The sequence below is a fragment of the Trichechus manatus genome, unplaced genomic scaffold (assembly GCF_000243295.1).
Source record: "Trichechus manatus latirostris isolate Lorelei unplaced genomic scaffold, TriManLat1.0 scaffold00019, whole genome shotgun sequence".
NCBI lineage: Eukaryota > Metazoa > Chordata > Mammalia > Sirenia > Trichechidae > Trichechus > Trichechus manatus.
Genome location: NW_004443955.1, coordinates 22,852,930 through 22,870,860, shown reverse-complemented (window position 1 = coordinate 22,870,860; position 17,931 = coordinate 22,852,930). Strand labels below are relative to the sequence as shown.

The 17,931-nt window shown below is 47.9% G+C and overlaps 1 protein-coding gene across 2 annotated transcripts in view; it reads left to right on the top strand.

Annotated features, from left to right (window-relative positions):
- Positions 1-17,931, top strand: part of SLCO3A1 (solute carrier organic anion transporter family member 3A1) — a 348,535-nt gene that overhangs the window by 240,026 nt on the left and 90,578 nt on the right. The window lies entirely within an intron of this gene.

Below are 17,931 nucleotides of genomic sequence, written 5' to 3'. Positions count from 1 at the left end.
CACCCACATCAACAGGTCTCCAGGGCTGGAGAGTCAGAGGGAACCCAGAAAGGGACCCAGGCGTGCTGAGGAGGGGGCGGCATTTAGCAATGAGCATTCCTGTGCATTTGCCTTTCCCATCTGAGGGCTCCTAGCCTCAGTGAGCTTTGTGAGGCAGAATTATAAATGAGTCACCACGTGATTCACCGGGACAGCCGTCCCTGCAGTGGTGGCTGAGAACCCACCCAGTTGACATAAATCTGCTTTCCCCATTCCTTGCTCACCTCCCCCTCACAAAAGACTAAAACTAAAATGTAAGATTGTTAAGATGACTTACTGCAGTAACGTTTATACTTTTATAATGAGAAATTAACTTAAAAAAAAGTTTTTTTTTAAAGCAACCAAACTGGGAAGCTACCAAATTAGAATTCAGGAAGGTCAGGGTGTGAGGAAGATGCTCTCTGTTGCGTAGGCCTCACGCTCATTGAGAAAAACCTGCTCAGAGCAAGTCATCTTTTTCAAAGAGGCAAAGGGGGGTGGAAAGGGAACGCGTGGGCCTATGATTAAGAACGTCTAAGTCTTCACGTCAGTAGCTTTAGGCAGTCACCCAGCCTGAGAAGCACCAGTTTCCTTCCCTGTATCAATGGCACCTCACGCTGTTGTCTGCAGGATAGAGGCATTCAGGCACATGAAAGGGCTTTGAACGTTAAAAACCCTTCTACAATGAATGTTAAATTTGGGAGTGCGAGAATAGTATTGTGACTTTATCTTTTAAAGATACATTCTGAGATAGTTACGGAAAAATAATGTCTGGGATTGGCTATAAAATAACACAGAGTGGAAGGGAGGGGAAGAGGGGGACTCATTGCTTAGGGGACACTGAGTGTCTGTTAAGGGTGGTGGGAAAGTTTGGAAATGGCTGATGGTAATGGGTTAGATAACATAATAAACATAATTAATGTCACTGACTTGTACTTGCAAAGAATGTTGATATGGCACATGATTTGTTACATATAAATTTATTACAATAAAAATAAAGAAACAAGAGTAATAACCCCAGGAAGGGACAAGTGGATCAGGGTATAGACGAAACATTGGCGGTGAGTTGATGACGGTTGTGGCTGGTGGTAGATACACGTGCCTTCGTGATTCTATTCTAGTCTCTGTACTTCTATATTTGAAAATTTTCATAATTAAAAAAGGTCTATCTATAAAAGTCAGTCATTCAAGCCAACAGTGTGTGGGGGGCAGAAGGAGGACAGAAAGGCAGTAAGTATTAGAGGGGATGAAGACGATGCTGTTGGCCCTGAGCATTGATAACCACAGCTAGAGGGAGGAGAGGTTCTCTCCTGGCCGTGGCCGTGGGGGTGAGAGGTGAACCTTGGCTGGGAGGTTGGTGATGATGCCATGGGAAAGCTGACCAGAGCTCGGCCTTGTGAGGAGCAGGGAGTTTACAGATGGAGGTAGAAGAGAGAGGAACCACCAAGCCCCGAAGCTCCTCCCCAAAAGCTGGTGATCACCTGTATGTGCCAGGCCTGTGCCCTCCCTGGAGAGCAGTGTAAGGATAAAGGTGGTATGGCCGCATGCTTGGGAAAGGCTCACAGCCTGGAGGGAAGCAGTTCAGAGAGCAGAGTCCTCCCATCTGGTGTGATGGAGCACAGATGGAAGGTATTCAGAGGGTGGTGTGGAGGGCTGTGCTCGCGGGGTGCAGTCATTTAGACTTAGCAGCAGATGAAGTAGGAGCTATAATCACTCCCTTTGTAGTCCTTTAAAAAAGACCTGTCATAGAGTTATTGAAGCTAAGTGTCACCCATCACCGGATAATGTTCCCCCAGCATTAGGTTTTACAAATGATTGGTAGAACAGAGCAGTCTTCCCAATGAATCATGCTTAGCCCGGCAGAGTAGGTGGGAGCACTGTTTTCTGTGGCAGTCAGTGCTCTGGGACAGCAGAAGCAGTTTCTTGGAAGGGCTGTGGCTTCTCTTCTGGCCCTAATTCTTGAGTTGCGAGACCTGGGGACATGCCACTTTATCTCTCAGGCTCCCGGCGTCCCTGTCTGTGACCCGAAGGGCCAACATATCTCTGAAGATACTAATTTACTGGGATTGTTGTTGTTGTTGTAGTTGTCATGGTTAGGTGCCTTCCAGTCAGTTCCAACTCATAGCGATGCTGTGTACAACAGAATGAAACAGTGCCCAATCCTGCGCCATCCTCACAATTGTTGCTATGTTTGAGCCCATTGTTGCAGCCACTGTGTCAGTCTATCTCATTGAGGGTCTTCCGCTTTTTCACTGACCCTCCACCTTACCAAGCATGATGTCTTTCTCCAGGGACTGGTCCCTCCTGATAATGTGTCCAAAGTACGTGAGACTAAGTCTAGCCATCCTCCCTTCTAAGAAGCACTGTGGTTATACTTCTTCCAAGAAAGATTTGTTCGTTCTTCTGGCAGTTCGTGGTATAATCAGTATTTTTCGCCAGCACTATAATGCAAAGGCATCAATTCTTCGGTCTTACTCAGTGTTCAGGTTTCCCATGCATATGAGGCAGTTGAAAGTACCATGGCTTGGGTCAGGCGTACCTTAGTCCTCAAAGTGACATCTTTGCTTTTTAACACTTTAAAGAGGTCTTTTGCAGCAGATTTACCCAATGCACTATGTCTCTTAATTTCTTGACTGCTGCTTCCGTGGGCGTTGATTGTGGATCCAAGTAAAATGAAATCCTTGACAACTTCAGTCTTTTCTCGGTTTATCATGATGTTGCGAGGATTTTTGTTTACTTTATGTTGAGGTGTAATCCATACTGAAGGCTGTAGTTTTTGATCTTCATCAGTAAGCACCTCAAGTCCTCTTCCCTTTCAGCAAGAAAGGTTGTGTCATCTGTATAATGCAGGTTGTTAATGAGTCTTCCACCAATCCTGATGCTGAGTTCTTCCTCATATAGTCCAGATGGAAGGTATTCAGAGGGTGGTGTGGAGGGCTGTGTGGTGAAAGGGTAGGTATGATGAAAAGATACAACCCGGATGCACACCTCTCCTCATTTTAAACCATGCAGTATCCCTTTGTTCTGCTCCAACGACTGCCTCTTGCTCTATGTACAGGTTCCTCATGAGCACAATTAAAACCAAACCCAACCCACTGCCGTTGAGTCAATTTCGACTCATAGCAGCTTCATAGGGTTTCCAAGGCTGTAATCTTTACAGAAGCACACTGTCACATCTTTCTCCTGAGGAGCAGTTGGTGGGTTCGAGTTGTCTACCTTTTGGTTGGCAGCCAAGCGCTTTAACCACTTTGCCCCCAGGGCTCCTTGAGGACAATTAAGTGTTCTGGAATTCCCATTCTTCGCAATGTTATCCATAATTTGTTGGGATCCCCACCACTCGTCTGTCAGTTTGTTGTACTGTCGTGGCTTCGGTGTTGCTATGTTGCTGGAAGCTATGCCACCGGTATTTCAAATGCTAGCCGGGTCATCCATGGTAGACAGGTTTCAGCGGAGCTTCCAGACTAAGACAGATTAGGAAGAAGGACCTGGTGATCTACTTCTTAAAAAACTGGCCAGTGAAAACTTTATGAGTAGCAGCAGTCTGGGACTAGAAGAGTTTGTTATGACCGTCCATTTGTGTCTGCTGATGCAAGGCCTTTCCCTGCAGCAAATCTTGGTCATGACTTTGCGGATGTGGACATGACTAGCTCTTCTTCCTTCTACTGATTAACTTGAACTAGAACCTAGGGAAGTCTCTTAACCAGGGGCCCGCCTTTCTTCAGCCGTCACAACAGGTGCAGTTAGAGGCACTAATCCGTTCTTACCTAGGCTGCACCATGTGTGAAATGCCTGGATAAGAAAGGCAGTGCTAGTACTTCCCTTTTTCCTTGTGGATGCCAATAGCTTTTCACTTAGTAGATTTCAGAGGATTTTGGGTGGTGCACAATGGAGGCCTTTGGAAAGAGTTGAGAAATCCCAAGCCCCCCAAGCATAGCCACCCTTTTTATTTCATTCCACACTGGATTTGGAGTCATATATTTAGAAGGACATTTGGCCCGACCCAACTTCAAGCAATCGTTGGCTCCACCTTCATTCAGCAACAGTTTTTTGAGTCCCTGCTCTGGACCTAGAACAAATCTGTCTTGGAAGAATTATAGTCGAAATGTGTCTTAGAAGCAACAACATCTTGCTTGGTAAAGTAGAGGATCAGTGAAAAAGAGGAAGATCCTCAACGAGATGGATTGACACAGTGGTTGCAGCAATGGGCTCAAGCATAACAACGATTATGAGGATGATGCAGGATCGGGCAGTGTTTCAGTCTGTTGTATATAGGGTCACTATGAGTCGGAACTGACTCAACGACAGCTAACAACAACTCTGGACCTAAGTAAGTAGAGAGACAATCTAGGGGAGATGACTGGGTAGAGGTAGTTGTTTTCAAACTTTTGGCTGTGGGACCTTCTCTTAAAGCAAGGCGGTGTTAGTTTCCTGTGGCTGCTGTAACAAATTATCACAAACTTGGAGGCTTAAAACAACAGGTACTTATTCTTTTACCATTCTGGTGGTCAGAAGTTTGAAATCAAGGTGTTTTCTCCAGAGGCATTAGGGGAGAATCCTTTCTTGCTTTTTACAGCGCCTGGGGCTCCTGGCGTTCTCCGGCGTGTGGCCGCATCACTCCACCCTCTCTCTGTCTTCACGTGGCCTTCTGTCCTGCCTCTGTCTCTTCCTGTGTGTCTACTACTGGGACACCGGCCATTGGATTTAGCGCCCACCTCATTAACCCAGGATGACCTCATCTCAAGATCCTTAATTACATCCATAAAAGACCCCTTTTCCAATAAGGTCAAATTCACAGGCTCTGGGATGTGAAGATATCTCTTTGGGGGCCGCCACTCAACCAGCTACACAAACCTTACACAGACATCTACCAGGAATGCAGAAGGAGAGGGACCCTGGTTGTATCAGAATCAGGATTTGGACTTGCACACATTCAGTTCCCTCTCCCCACCATCTGCCAGGCAGCCCCTGGCACCAAGAAGCTCAGTTTGAGAACCAGAGCTTTAGCAGAGAGAATGTGTGAGACTTTAGAGCCAGAGTCCTAGGCTAGGGAAGCAGGCCGTGCCACTCCCTGGCCCAGGGATGTGGGCAAGATCATTGACCCTCTCAGTTTCTCCATCTGTGAACAACGAGGTCTTCAGGTCACTGTTAGGGTGTTGACGTGAGGTCTAAATGAGATCAACAGTCCTGAGTCGTCATCATCGTAGGGCCCAGTGATATTAGTTTCCTCTCTCCTTAGCCCACCACACCGCACCCTGTGGAAACAGGTGACAACAGGTATTATAGGGAGACTCTGGCTTCACAGCAGGGCTCAGGAACCGGTGGACAGGCACTCCAGACTGACCGCACTGGGGCCTGACCTTGTGAGACTATGGGGGCTGTCCCCTTGGGCCCCAGACTGATTAACGCCACCCCGAGATTGCATTGACATTTCAGACAACTGCCTCACTACTGGGGACTCGTGTTGACACTGCCGTCAACAGAAACTCTTCCGCCTCGAGCGCAGCACACCTTCCCCAGCCCATCCTAACGTTTCCTGTATGGGAACCCTTGCTACGTTTCATCCTGGTTGTCTGGGTCCACGGATTCAGCCTATTTTATTCATCACCGTTCAGTCTGTTCACCTTCCCTCTCCGATTGGTATACTGTGCCGATGCCTCGTTCCGTGCGTAGGGAACGCATAGGTGAGAGCCCCCTGGCACAGCCCCGAGACCTCCACCCACTGGACAGACTCCTTGCATCTGCTCAGTTGGGCTGAGGCCCCTCCACCAAGCTACACCACTAACCATCAGCGTTGCTTCCCACCCCTGCGCTCTGAGCAAGCGTCTTTGTCCAGCTCCAGCCCACCTCCCAACACAATATGTTCATGACTTTCCTCCAATCTAATCAGCCTCCCACTCTAACAGACAACAACAAAGGAAATCAAGGGGGCTGGCAGGACTTGTTCCCGGTGAACTCTGATGACTTGGGACAGCAACAGCTTCCTTGTCTCCGGACACATAAATCCAGTGTTTAATAATCCAGCCTCGTGTTTGGCCAGGTCAGCAAGCAGCTGTGCCCTCTCGGTGATAAATCAGGATGAAATCTGCGTTTCACTAGCACCTCTCCTGTGTTCCACAGTTCTTCACACAGAGCCCCCAGGGTGTGGGGCACTGCTGGAGGTGAGGAGGGAGAGGCCTCGGGGTAAGAATGCAGCCATCCAGGCCTGCCTGCCTCTCGCCTCTGCAGCTTGCCCCAGCTGGGACATCCAGATACCCAGCCACTGGGGGTGGCCTGCCCCCCGTGGTTGTCCTGCCAGCCCTGCCTCTAGCCAGAGGGTTTTCTGCAGCTGCACCCGTGTTCTGGGGCTTGGTTCAGGGCACTGTTGCTATCAGTTCTCCTGGATGCACGGGTTCCTGCTTTATCCCAGAGTCCCAGCTCCCAGCCATCATCGCCCCATGGATGATAGCTGGGCCCATGCTCATCTGTTCAGGCCTAGGGCCTCCTGCTCAGGGATCTGGGCCCGAATCCACTGAGAGACTGGTAGACAGTGCCCCGGGGACCTCCCCCGACACCCCGATGTCTGGTTCTGATGCTGCTCAGACGAGGCCTCAGCGCTCACTGACCACCTGGGGCTCTGCTTGCTGCAGACGCACGCTGCTGTCAGCACTGAGCTGGCCAGCCCCACTCTTCAGGGTGTCACTCAGCACGTGGCTGTGCCCTCAGGCTGGTCACCCAGCACCACGTGTGTGGTCATGCAACCACGTGTCACAGCCCCGCCCCTCCTGATGGCAGTATGAGGCACACGTTTGGACTTTATACTTTAAAGTAGGGAGCAGTATGATTAGACAAGGTTGAAGAAGGTTGAGGGAGACCCAGGTTCAGTTCCCGGCCAGTGCACCTCATGCACAGCCACTACCAGTCTGTCAGGGGAGGCTTGCATGTTGCTGTGAAGCTGAACAACAGAGCTTCCAGACTAAGACAGACTAGGAAGAAAGGGCTGGCAGTCTATTTCTGAAAATCATCCAACTGACGAAAACCATATGGATCACAGCAGTCTGATCCACAACTGGTCATAGAGATGACACAGGATCAGGCAGCATCTTGTTCTGATGTGTGTGCGGTTGTCGTGAGTTGGGGGCCAACCCGACAGCAGCTAACAAGGAGAAGAAGAAAGATTAATCTAGTCAAGTACAGACTTTATGAGGTTGGGGAAGTGGCCTGTTGCCCTGTCAGGGAGTTAGAGGCCCGGTGGTTGGGGGTAACCTATTACGGTCAGGAAGGCCTTTCTTCCCCTTCCCAGCCCTTTTGGAGACGGTTGTTTTCCTGACAGACACAGCATGAGGCCTCCGACTTTCTCGAATAGTCACAGAGCTGCCAAAGACATTTGTCCCACCATGTTCTTCTACAGGCAAGGGAGCCATCCCCACGGAGCGGTGGCCCATCTACCTTGAAGCACAAAGCCTCCCTGGCATCCTGGGGAAGCCATGCCCTTCAGCAGCCCTCAGGTGATGAGAGGACATGCCTAAACCTTCACCCCAGTTCTCCTCCCGACACGGGTGGTGGTGGAGTTCACACTTGTTGAGCTGAGGATGGCAAACTAAGGTCCAGAGGTCTCCTCACACTGTGAGTGACGCGTGTAGTCCCAAGGAGAGCCCTATGGGACTGAACCCCGTTCTGTCTCCACCAGGACACTTGGCTCCCCATGACAGGCAGGCCAAGGCTCAACACCCTGCAGACTCTGGTTCCTTTAGAACATACTAGAAGGATTTCCATGGGTCACAGCCCCTCTGCTGCCATTTCTTCTTGCTACGTGTCGTTGGGATAAATTGCAGGATGGGGGCACTGGGAACCTGGGCTTATATCCAGTGTGTGTTCACAGACTGATTAGTTAACTTCTGTATGCCTCAGTTTCTTCATTTGTAAACTGGGCTGAGAACATTCCGTCTCCAGGTTGTCGTGAGGATTAGATTATACACAGCATCTTAAGTGCCTGGCACATGGCAGGTACTCCACGGGGAGTTCTTTTTATTGTTGCTACTAGCAATGGCGGAGTCCTTGGTGGTGCAGATGGTTAACCTGCATGACTATTAACTGAAAGGTTAGAGGTTCAAGGCCACCCAGAGGCACTTCAGAAGAAAGGCCTAGTGATCTACTTCCGAAAAAGCAGTCATTGAAAACCCTATGAAGCACAGTTCCACTCTGACTACATGGGGTCGCTATGAGTTGGAGTCAACTCAGCGGCCATTGTATTTTTTTTTCTAATTAGCAGTGGCATAAAAATGGCTAGGTGGAAGGAGCAGTGAGCTTTTAACTTACTGTGAGCTAAGACACATTTAGGATACCTTATCCCCTTGGGTGATGAGAGTGGGAAGTACTTACAAGAACTATTTGACCTGTGGGAGCTCCACCGTCTGGGCCTGACCTCTGACCTGAGCCCCCGTGACCTCCACAGCAACACTCCACAGCTGGAATCTCCCTGAGGCCACTGAGAACGTTCATCAAGGCTTCTGAAGTACTTTGAAGATGCAGACTGTGCTCATGGCAGTAACAAGACAGAGGAGGGTTCTTCAACGAGTAGCTTGTCTTCAGAGAAGGAGCCAGCCCACTGCCTGAGGGAGCGGTATGAGGAGGCCGTGAAGGTGCACCAAGTGCCCTGGGCAGGGGCACCTTCTGATGCAGGGTCCCAGGGTGTAGTGCCCCCTGGGAAAGGAAAGGGGCGTGCATCTCCCCATTCACAGTCCAGTCAGAGGGCAGCAGAAACTGGAGCCTGCCTGATCCCAATCCACATCCCCACCCCCGTGCCCTAAAAGGACTTTGTCACTGGTCTCTGCAGCCTGCTCGCTCTCCTTCCCATTGCCCCGCACAGCCTGCTCAGGCTAGCTCTTCCTAGCTCTCAGCTTCTTAGGGCGTGCCTCTGCCCAGGAGCCACCTGAGCTCCCCGCAGCAGGCACCCACAGCCTGACCTCAGAGCACATCCACTTCCTGCCACAACATGCTCACCCTACAAAGCCTCACCGTGGGCCTTTCCTCCCTTTTTCAGGGCTGCCTCCTGCTGTCTGCCCCGCATCCCTGGGCCCTTCCCTGCTTCCCGGCCTTCGCCCCTGCTTTTCTCTGCCTCACCTGCCTCACTTGCCTTAAATCCCATGTACTTATTTCAGCTTTCCACTTACTTTCTACATGTAAATCACTGGGTATATTACTTGATCTCTCTATGCCTCAGTTTCCTTACATGTAAATTGGGAGTGCATCACTGGTAAGAGGTGCGTTGCTACTGTTGTTGTTGTTGGGTACCACTGAGTCAATTGTGAATCATAGCGAACCTCTAGGACAGAGCAGACCTGCCCTATAGGGTTTCCAAGGTTGTAATCGTCACCATAGCAAATCACCACGCTTTTTTCTCCCACGGAGCCGCTGGTGGGTTCAGAGTGCTGACCTTTTAGTTACCAGCCGAGTGCTTAACCATTGCACCACCAGGGCTCGTTAATAGAGTTGTAGTGAAGATCGAGTGAGATGGTACATGGAAAGTGCTAGTACCCATCCCCCAGCTTGCTGTGTCAGCACCGTCACTGCCATCACCACCACCATCATCATCAAGTTGTCTGCCTGTTGCTGTCAAGTCATTTCCAACTCATAGCAACTCTTTAGGATAGGGGAGCGGCTGGTGGGCTCAAACCGCTGACCTTTTGGTTAGCAGCCGAGCTCTTAACCGCTGCGCCACCACGTCAGTAGTTATAGACCTGCGTAAAAACCCAACTCTGGCCCTATGCAATGACAGCATATATTGCCCATCTGATTTTCTGCAGTTCTTCTACCACAGTCCAGCTCACACCTTTTTAACAAACCCTTTGCCTTGTGTACAGAGCCCCTGGGCAGTGTGAACAGTTAACGTGCTCAGGTGCCAACTGAATGGTTGGAGGTTCAAGTCCACTCAGAGGTGCCTTGGAAGAAAGGCCTGGTAATCTACTTCCAGAAAATCAGCTATTGAAAACCCCATGCAGCACGGTTCTACTCTGATACACATGGCGTCGCCATGTGTCGGAGTTGGCTCAGCGGCAACTGTTTTTTTTTTTTTGTTTTTTTTTTTTGTCTTGTGTACAACATTCAATAAAATTTTTTGAAAACCAGCCACCCACGGGGCATAGGGGTTCAGAGATAATAAATGAGACACAATCCCCACAACTTCAGAATTCCTGCTAGTTTGCCATCCTGCTGGCCCCAGCCAGGGAGTAACACCCATCAGGGCTGTGCCGTGTGTTGACTCTATCCTGCTATTTTGGAGTCCTGTGACAGCTTCAGAATTACTGGCTTGCCTTAATGTATCTAACATGCCATTCAGGCAGCAGTCTACAATTTCTAAGTGTTGTCACGTGCATTGTCACGCATGGGCCTCACACCAGTCTTAGGAGGTAAGCAGAGCAGGTATCACTGCCCCATTTTACAGATGGAGCTGCTAAGGCTAAGGGAGAATGAGTAACTGGAGTGCGGTCTCTTGCTGCTAAGAAGCAGCACCCTGGGCTGGAAAACACTCTGGACTCCAGGCACCCATCTCTTCACTGCCTCCTGCTGGAGACTAGGGGGAAGGCAGGAGGAAGCCATGAATCACCTGCCCCTGCTGTGTGGTCTGAGAAGACATCCAGAGAAAGGTTCTGGGAAGAGCCTCCTTGGCTCACAAACAGGATGTGGGCTCCTCGGGAAGGTGCAACCCGCTGTTTATTTGGGTCAGTTTCCCATTCATAGGGCTCACGTCTTCCCAGCTCACATCCTGCTGGCAGCATTTTTTCATGTCATCGCTCCTGGGACCCAAGTTTTGCCTGGGGCTTTTTACAGAGGGTGGGGTGGGTGCTCTCACTTGCTTTGAAGACAGTCAGCTGCTCCAGCCCTGCTCCTGTGGTGTCTGCTGTGTACAAAGCCACAGGAGAAGCACATGGCAGCTCAGAGCCTGCACATCAGTCCCATGGGCCACTGGCCAGGGCTCCGGGGCCTGGCCCCGTCACTGCAGGCTTCCTCCCTGTGGGCATCCCATCCAGATGCCCTGCAGGCCGGCCAGCCGTGGAGACACGTGCCCTCACCCCGGTCAGTCCCTGTCAGGGCCTAGAGGGGAGGAGAAAGGCTTCTTAGCTGGTTGTAGAAGCAAGACCAGCAGGAGCTCAGCTTTGCCTGGGGCACTGCAGGGCGCGGCGTCTCCCCAGCATCCTCACGAAGACGCGGATGACGGCCATTAGATGCATCGCTCTACATATTTATAGGGCGTCCTACCTCTCCCAGGCCTGGGTGGTAATCAGTTCAGCAAACAAACAGTTGGTTCCTACTCCAGGCAAAGGGCTGTACTGCCTTCCCCTGTGGAAAAGATTTCTTTTTAAACAGGGTTTCTGCCTTCCTGGATCCTACAAGGACTGTTGTTGTTGGCGACACCACTCACAGAGGAACAAAACACTGCCTGGTCTTATACCATCCCCGTGATCCGTCTTGAATCTGGCCGTTGCGATCCGTAGGATTTTCATTGGCAGATTTTCAGAAGTAGATTTCCAGGCCCTTCTTCCTCGTCCGTCTTATTCTGTGGCATGCCAAGTACGTGGACCTTTCTTTTTTGTGCCCAGGCTGACCATAAGCAGTGCTATTAAAAAAGGCTCAGGCCAGAAGAGGGAAGGGGATGGCTGAAGTTCAAATGGGAGAATCTAGGAAGGCCCCTTGGAGGAGGTGGTGTTTAAGGCGACTTTGGGGCCCTGGAAGAGGAGAATCCGAGTTGAGGACCAGCGTGAGCAAGGGCCAGAGACTGGATGACAACAGGGCCACGCCAGCACGCAGGTGAGTCCTTCACCAAGCCTGCTGAGTTCCCGGAGGCAGACGGCACTGCCTTGGCTGGCTGCATGTGCAGAGATGCGCGGTCTGCCCTGCTTGGCGACCTCGGTCTGGCCACGTTCAGTGACCGACTGTCCCTCCACCTTGCAGGGCTGACACTGGATAACATCCTCGTCCTTCCCTTTTCCCATGTGCCCCATACAGTTTGGGCACCAACTGGTTGCTCGGTCAGCGCCAGTAAAGCTGCTTGTGCTTTTTAACCAGAAAGAAAGCTCAGCCCCAAGGTCAGCGAGTGCTGAGGCTCTCTCTGGCCTGGCAGTTCTCAACCTTGGTTGCACCTGGAATCACCTGGGTGCTTGGGAAAGCCCAGTGCCCAGGCTGCGCCCCACACCAGCTCCACCAGGATCACAGGGCCAGTGAGCCTGGGTGTTAGTATTTTTTCAAGTTCTCCAGGTGATCCCAATGTGCAGCCAAGTCTGAGAGCTAATCATCTAACTGACCTGACAGGTGGCAGGTGTGTGATGCTTTGGGACAGGGCATATTCCACATGGCCGTAGCAACATTCGTTTTTATTTATTTATTTATTTTAATTCTGCCATGGGGATAATTCAACTACACAAATGAAATAATATAAAGAAGAACACCTCTTGCAGTGCCAGGCATGTTTATGTACTCAGTTAATGGCTGCCCCCTCGCCTCCCTTTTCCCCTGTCTCCTCCTCAGACCTAAGCAAGGTCAGTTGTATAATGCTGTCAGGCCGCTGGCAATGGGCACCAGATAAATATATATTGCCTGTTTTGCAGGCTTCCTGCTGTTTATGGATGATGGTTTATTCATGCACATAAGATGCAGAATGCTCCTTCTTAGGGGAAAACTTCCAGCCTGCAGATTTCAGGAAGAATACATTTGTATAAACTGAAGGCATGAAAAGCAAATGAGAGATGAGAAAAGCAATACTCTGACAGAGGGTTTCTTTGGCTGTTAGGAAGTGGAGGACAAGGATGTTCACCAAGCAGGACTCTCCCATTTCTAGGCCGGCACTGCCCTCTAGTGAGGAACTGCCTCAGCGACCTGAGCTTCCTCTCCATTCTTCCCACTTGAGGGCACCTTCTAGGGTTAAAATCCCTCCAAGTCCAGCTAAAGGAACAGACAGACGCCTAGGGAAGACCAGCCCTGCAGGCCTCCCTCCTGGAATCATCATCCCTGAGACACAAAGATAATTCTAGAAAGCATCTAGTACATTCCACACGCTAGAAACTTTGCATGTATCATATCAAATTCTCACTGTTCCGCCAGATAGATAGAATCATTTCCAGACTCAGAGTTGGGAAACAAGTCATCCAGAAATTGAGAAGTGTAACTAGGATTCCAGGAGTCCCTGAGTGGTGCAAATAGTTAAGTGCTCAACTACTAACCTAAAGGTTGGCGATTCAGATCCATCCAGGAGCTCCATAGAAGAAAGGCCTGGCAATCTATATCCAAAAGATTGCAAGCATTGAAAACCCTATGGAGTGTAGTTCTGCTCTGAAGCACATGGGGATCACCATGAGTCAGCATCAGTTCAGTGACAACTGGTTTGTTTGTTTTTGGTTTAACCAGGATTCCAACCTAGATCTGACTGATTCTAAAGCCAAAACCTTCACAACCATACCATGATGACCTGTCTTCTTCTTTCTCCAAGAACCTAAGTCCTGGAGGCTCAAATCCACCTCCACAATGTACAGGCTGTGTGGTCTTGGGGCAATTAATTAACCTCTCTGAGCCTCTTTTTTCGTTTACAAAAATATTATCATAATGCTTACCCTGTTATGTGGTCAGCTCACTATCAGTCAGAACAAGGCCAGGGGCCAACTGTGGATCAGACCATCAGTTACTCATATGCAAGTTCAAGTTGAAACTGAAGAAAATTAGAACAAGTCCACAAGAACCAAAGTACAACCTCGAGTATATCCCACCTAAATTTAGAGACCATCTCAAGAATAGATTTGATGCGTTGAACACTAACGACCAAAGACAGAAGAGCTGTGGAATGACATCAAAGACATCGTACATGAAGAAAGCAAGAGGTCATTAAAAAGATAGGAGAGAAAGAAAAGACCTAAATGGATGTCAGAAGACTCTGAAACTTGCTCTTGAATGTAGAGTAGCTAAAGCAAAAGGAAAAAATGATGAAGTAAAAGAGCTGAACAGAAGATTTCAAAGGGCAGCTTGAGAAGGCAAAGTAAAGTACTATGATGACATGTGCAAAGACCTGGACATACAAAACCAAAAGAGAAGAACATGCTCAGCATTTCTCAAGCTGAAAGAACTGAAGAAAAAAATTAAGCATTGAGTTGCAATACTGAAGGATTCTACGGGGAAAATATTTAACGCCGCAGGAAGCATCAAAAGAAGATGGAAGGAATACACAGAGGCGGTATACCAAAAAGAATTGGTCAATGTTCAGCCATTTCAGGAGGTAGCATATGATCAGGAACCGATGGTACTGAAGGAAGAAGTCCAAGCTGCGCTGAAGGCATTGGTGAAAAACAAGGCTCCAGGAATTGACGGAATATCAATTCAGGTGTTTCAACAAACGGATGCAGCGCTGGAAATGCTCACTTGTCTATGCCAAGAAATTTGGAAGACAGCTACCTGGCCAACCGACTGGAAGAGATCCATATTTATGCCTATTCCCAAGAAAGGTGATCCAATGGAATGTGGAAATTATCAAACCATATCATTAATATCACATGCAAGCAAAATTTTGCTGAAGATCATTCATAAGTGGCTGCAGCAGTATGTCAACAGGGAACTGCCAGAAATTCAAGCCGGATTTAGAAGAGGACGTGGAAACAGGGATATCGTAGCTGATGTCAGATGGATCCTGGCTGAAAGCAGAGAATACCAGAAAGATGTTTACCTGTGTTTTATTGACCATGCTAAGGCATTCGACTGTGTGGATCATAACAAATGATGGATAACATTGCAAAGAATGGGAGTTCCAGAACACTTAATTGTGCTCATGAGGAACCTGTACATGGATCAAGAGGCAGTCGTTCGAACAGAACAAGGGGATACTGCATGGTTTAAAGTCAGGAAAGGTGTGCACCAGGGTTGTATCCTTTCACCATACCTGTTCAGTCTGTATGCTGAGCAAATAATTCGAGAAGCTGGACTCTGAAGAAGAATGGGGCATCAGGATTGAAGAAAGACTCATTAACACCCTGCATAATGCAGATCACACAACCTTGCTTGCTGAAACTAAAGGTCACTGTGATTGATGAAGATCAAAGACCACAGCCTTCATTACGGATTACACCTCAACATAAAGAAAACAAACATCCTCACAACTGGACAGATAAGCAACATCATGATAAATGGAGAAAAGATTGAGGTTGTCAAGGATTTCATTTTACTTGGATCCACAATCAACACTCATGGAAGCAGCAGTCGAGAAATCAAAAGACACATTGCATTGGGCAAATCTGCTGCAAAAGACCTCTTCAAAGGGTTGAAAAGCAAAGATGTTTCACCTTGAGGACTAAGGTGCGCCTGACCCAAGCCATGGTGTTTTCAATTGCCTCATATGCATGTGAAAGCAGGATGGTGGATAAGGAACACAGAAGAATTGACGCTTTTGAATTGTGGTTTTGGCAAAGAATATTGACTATACATACCATGGACAGCCAAAAGAACAAACAAATCTGTCTTGGAAGAAGTACAGCCAGAATGCTTCTTAGAAGCAAGGATAACAAGACTATGTCTCACATACTTTGGACATGTTATTGGGAGGAGTCCCTGGAGAAGGACATCATGCTTGGCAAAGTGGAGGGTCAGCAAAAAAGAGGAAGACCCTCAGTGAGATGGTTGACACAGTGGCTGCAGCAATGGGCTCAAGCATAGCAATAATTGAGGATGGCGCAGGACTGAGCAGTGTTTCGTTCCGTTACGCATAGGGTCGCTGTGAGTTGGAACCGACTCAATGGCACCTAACAACAACAACAACATTATGTGGTCCTGAGAATATTGTTTGATCTTAAGTATTTCAGAAGGGAGAGAGAAAAGATTTGAAGCAAGCGATTGCCTCAGGATGGTGGGTTGATGGTGGTTTATTCCCCTTTCTGAATGCATTAATTTTATAACCAGACAAAAACAAAATATTAATTATACCACTTTCCTCCAGAAGAGGTCAGTGCACTCACCCATTTATGGCAGCCCGGTGAGATACAACAGGAGAGAACAGTTTCTAAGAGTTGAATCAAGCAAATCTCAGGATTCCTCTAGAGAAAACGACAGACTTTCTATGATGTGCGCTTTCATTTTGTCAAGTACAGACTCCTCAGTTCTGCTGTTCCCCGTCTGCTCTGTGCTCACTGCTAAGAAATCGGGGCTGTCCCATGTGACCCCGGGGCCCCCAGGTGCCTCCTTTCCCAGGATGAGGAAGGGATCGGGAGGCAGACATGGGTGCTGGGTGTATCAGGTGTGATTCCTGAGTGTATGAGTTTCCTCCTTCACCACTCTTCTGACAGCCCAGAAATGCCTGGTCCTCCAAATACAGTTCCATCAGTGCCTGAAATTCTATCGCAATAGATAATTCTGGTTTTTTAGAAATGTATTCTTTAGGAAATTTTATCATTTGTTTCCAAGCTTTCTATCTTTAAGAGAGTTGTGTTTTGTTACTTTAAAAAGTTACTCTAAAAAATAAACCATGTGCATAAAATAGACTGGAAAGGAATATCTTAGCGGGTATCAGTGTTTCCCTCTGGGTGGTGAGAGACGGTGATTTGTGCCACTGTCTTTGTAATAAATTTATTGAGTGCTTACTATATGCCAGGCACTGTTGAAAGCCCTTGGCGTACATTACATTTGAACCTCAAAACAACGCTGCAAGGTGGGTACTGTTATTATCCGCACTCTCAGATGGAAATGCAGAGACCCAGAGAAGGAAAGTAACTTTCCCAAGGTTACCCGGTTAGTTAAGTACAGAAGAATATTGAATATACCATGGACTACTAGAAGAATGAACAAATCTGTCTTGGCAGAAGTACAGCCAGAATGCTGCTTATAAGCGAGGATGGCAAGACCTCGTCTCACATACTTTGGACATGTTATCAGGAGGGACTAGTTCCTGGAGAAGGACATCATCATATGTGGTAAAGCAAAGTGTCATTGAAAAAGAGGAAGAACCCTCAAGGAGATGGATTGACACAGTGGCTGCAACAGTGGGCTCAAACGTAGCAACGATTGTGAGGATGGCACAGGACCGGGCAGTGTTTCATCCTGTTGTACATAGGGTTGCTATGAGTCAGAACTGACTTGACGGCACCTAACAACAAGTACAGAACCAGGAGGCAAACCCTAGCTGTCTATCTCCAGGGTGTGTGCTCTCCGGCCTCTCCATACCTCATTTATTCTCAGATCATTCAACAAGCTTTGTTTCTTTTAAAATGGAGAAGAGGGTTTATGTTTTTAAATTAACCTTCAGAATCCCATCAGTTGAAAAATGCATAGGAAGAAATACAATGATCTCTCACCAATGGATACCTAAAAGGAAATATGAGGAAGATTTTATTTTTGAATGCAATACTGTATTTTCCACATTCTCTAAAATAAGCATCCATTATCTAAGTAATTAAAAAACATTCATATTTATATGGTGTATTTTCCTAGTAGTTAGGATTGCTGTGTCATAACATTAGTTTATCCTCAGCTTTTCAGACACTGCCAGATGTTTTCCAAAGTAGTTGTCCAATTTATACTCTTACCATCAGTGTACAGGAGTTCCAGATGTCCCATATCCTTGCCGACACTTGGTATTGTCAAAGTCTTTAATCAGCTGAGAATGTAATGGCTTTCACTGGGATTTTAGTTTACATTTCCCTGAATTCTAATGGGAGTGAGCATCTTTTCCCATTTTATTGTTTGTTTGGATTTCCTCTTTTGTAACGTGCCTGATAAGGTTTCTGTACATTTTTTTTTTAGCGAGTTTGTCTTTTCCTCATTAATTTGTGGTAGTTTCTATAAATTCTAGATATGAGCCCTCTAATTCTTATACATGTGTTATAAAAAGATACATGTTATACATATATTTTCCCACATTTTCTCTTTCTTAACAGGGTCTTTTGATGCATAACACCAAAAAAATCAAACCTA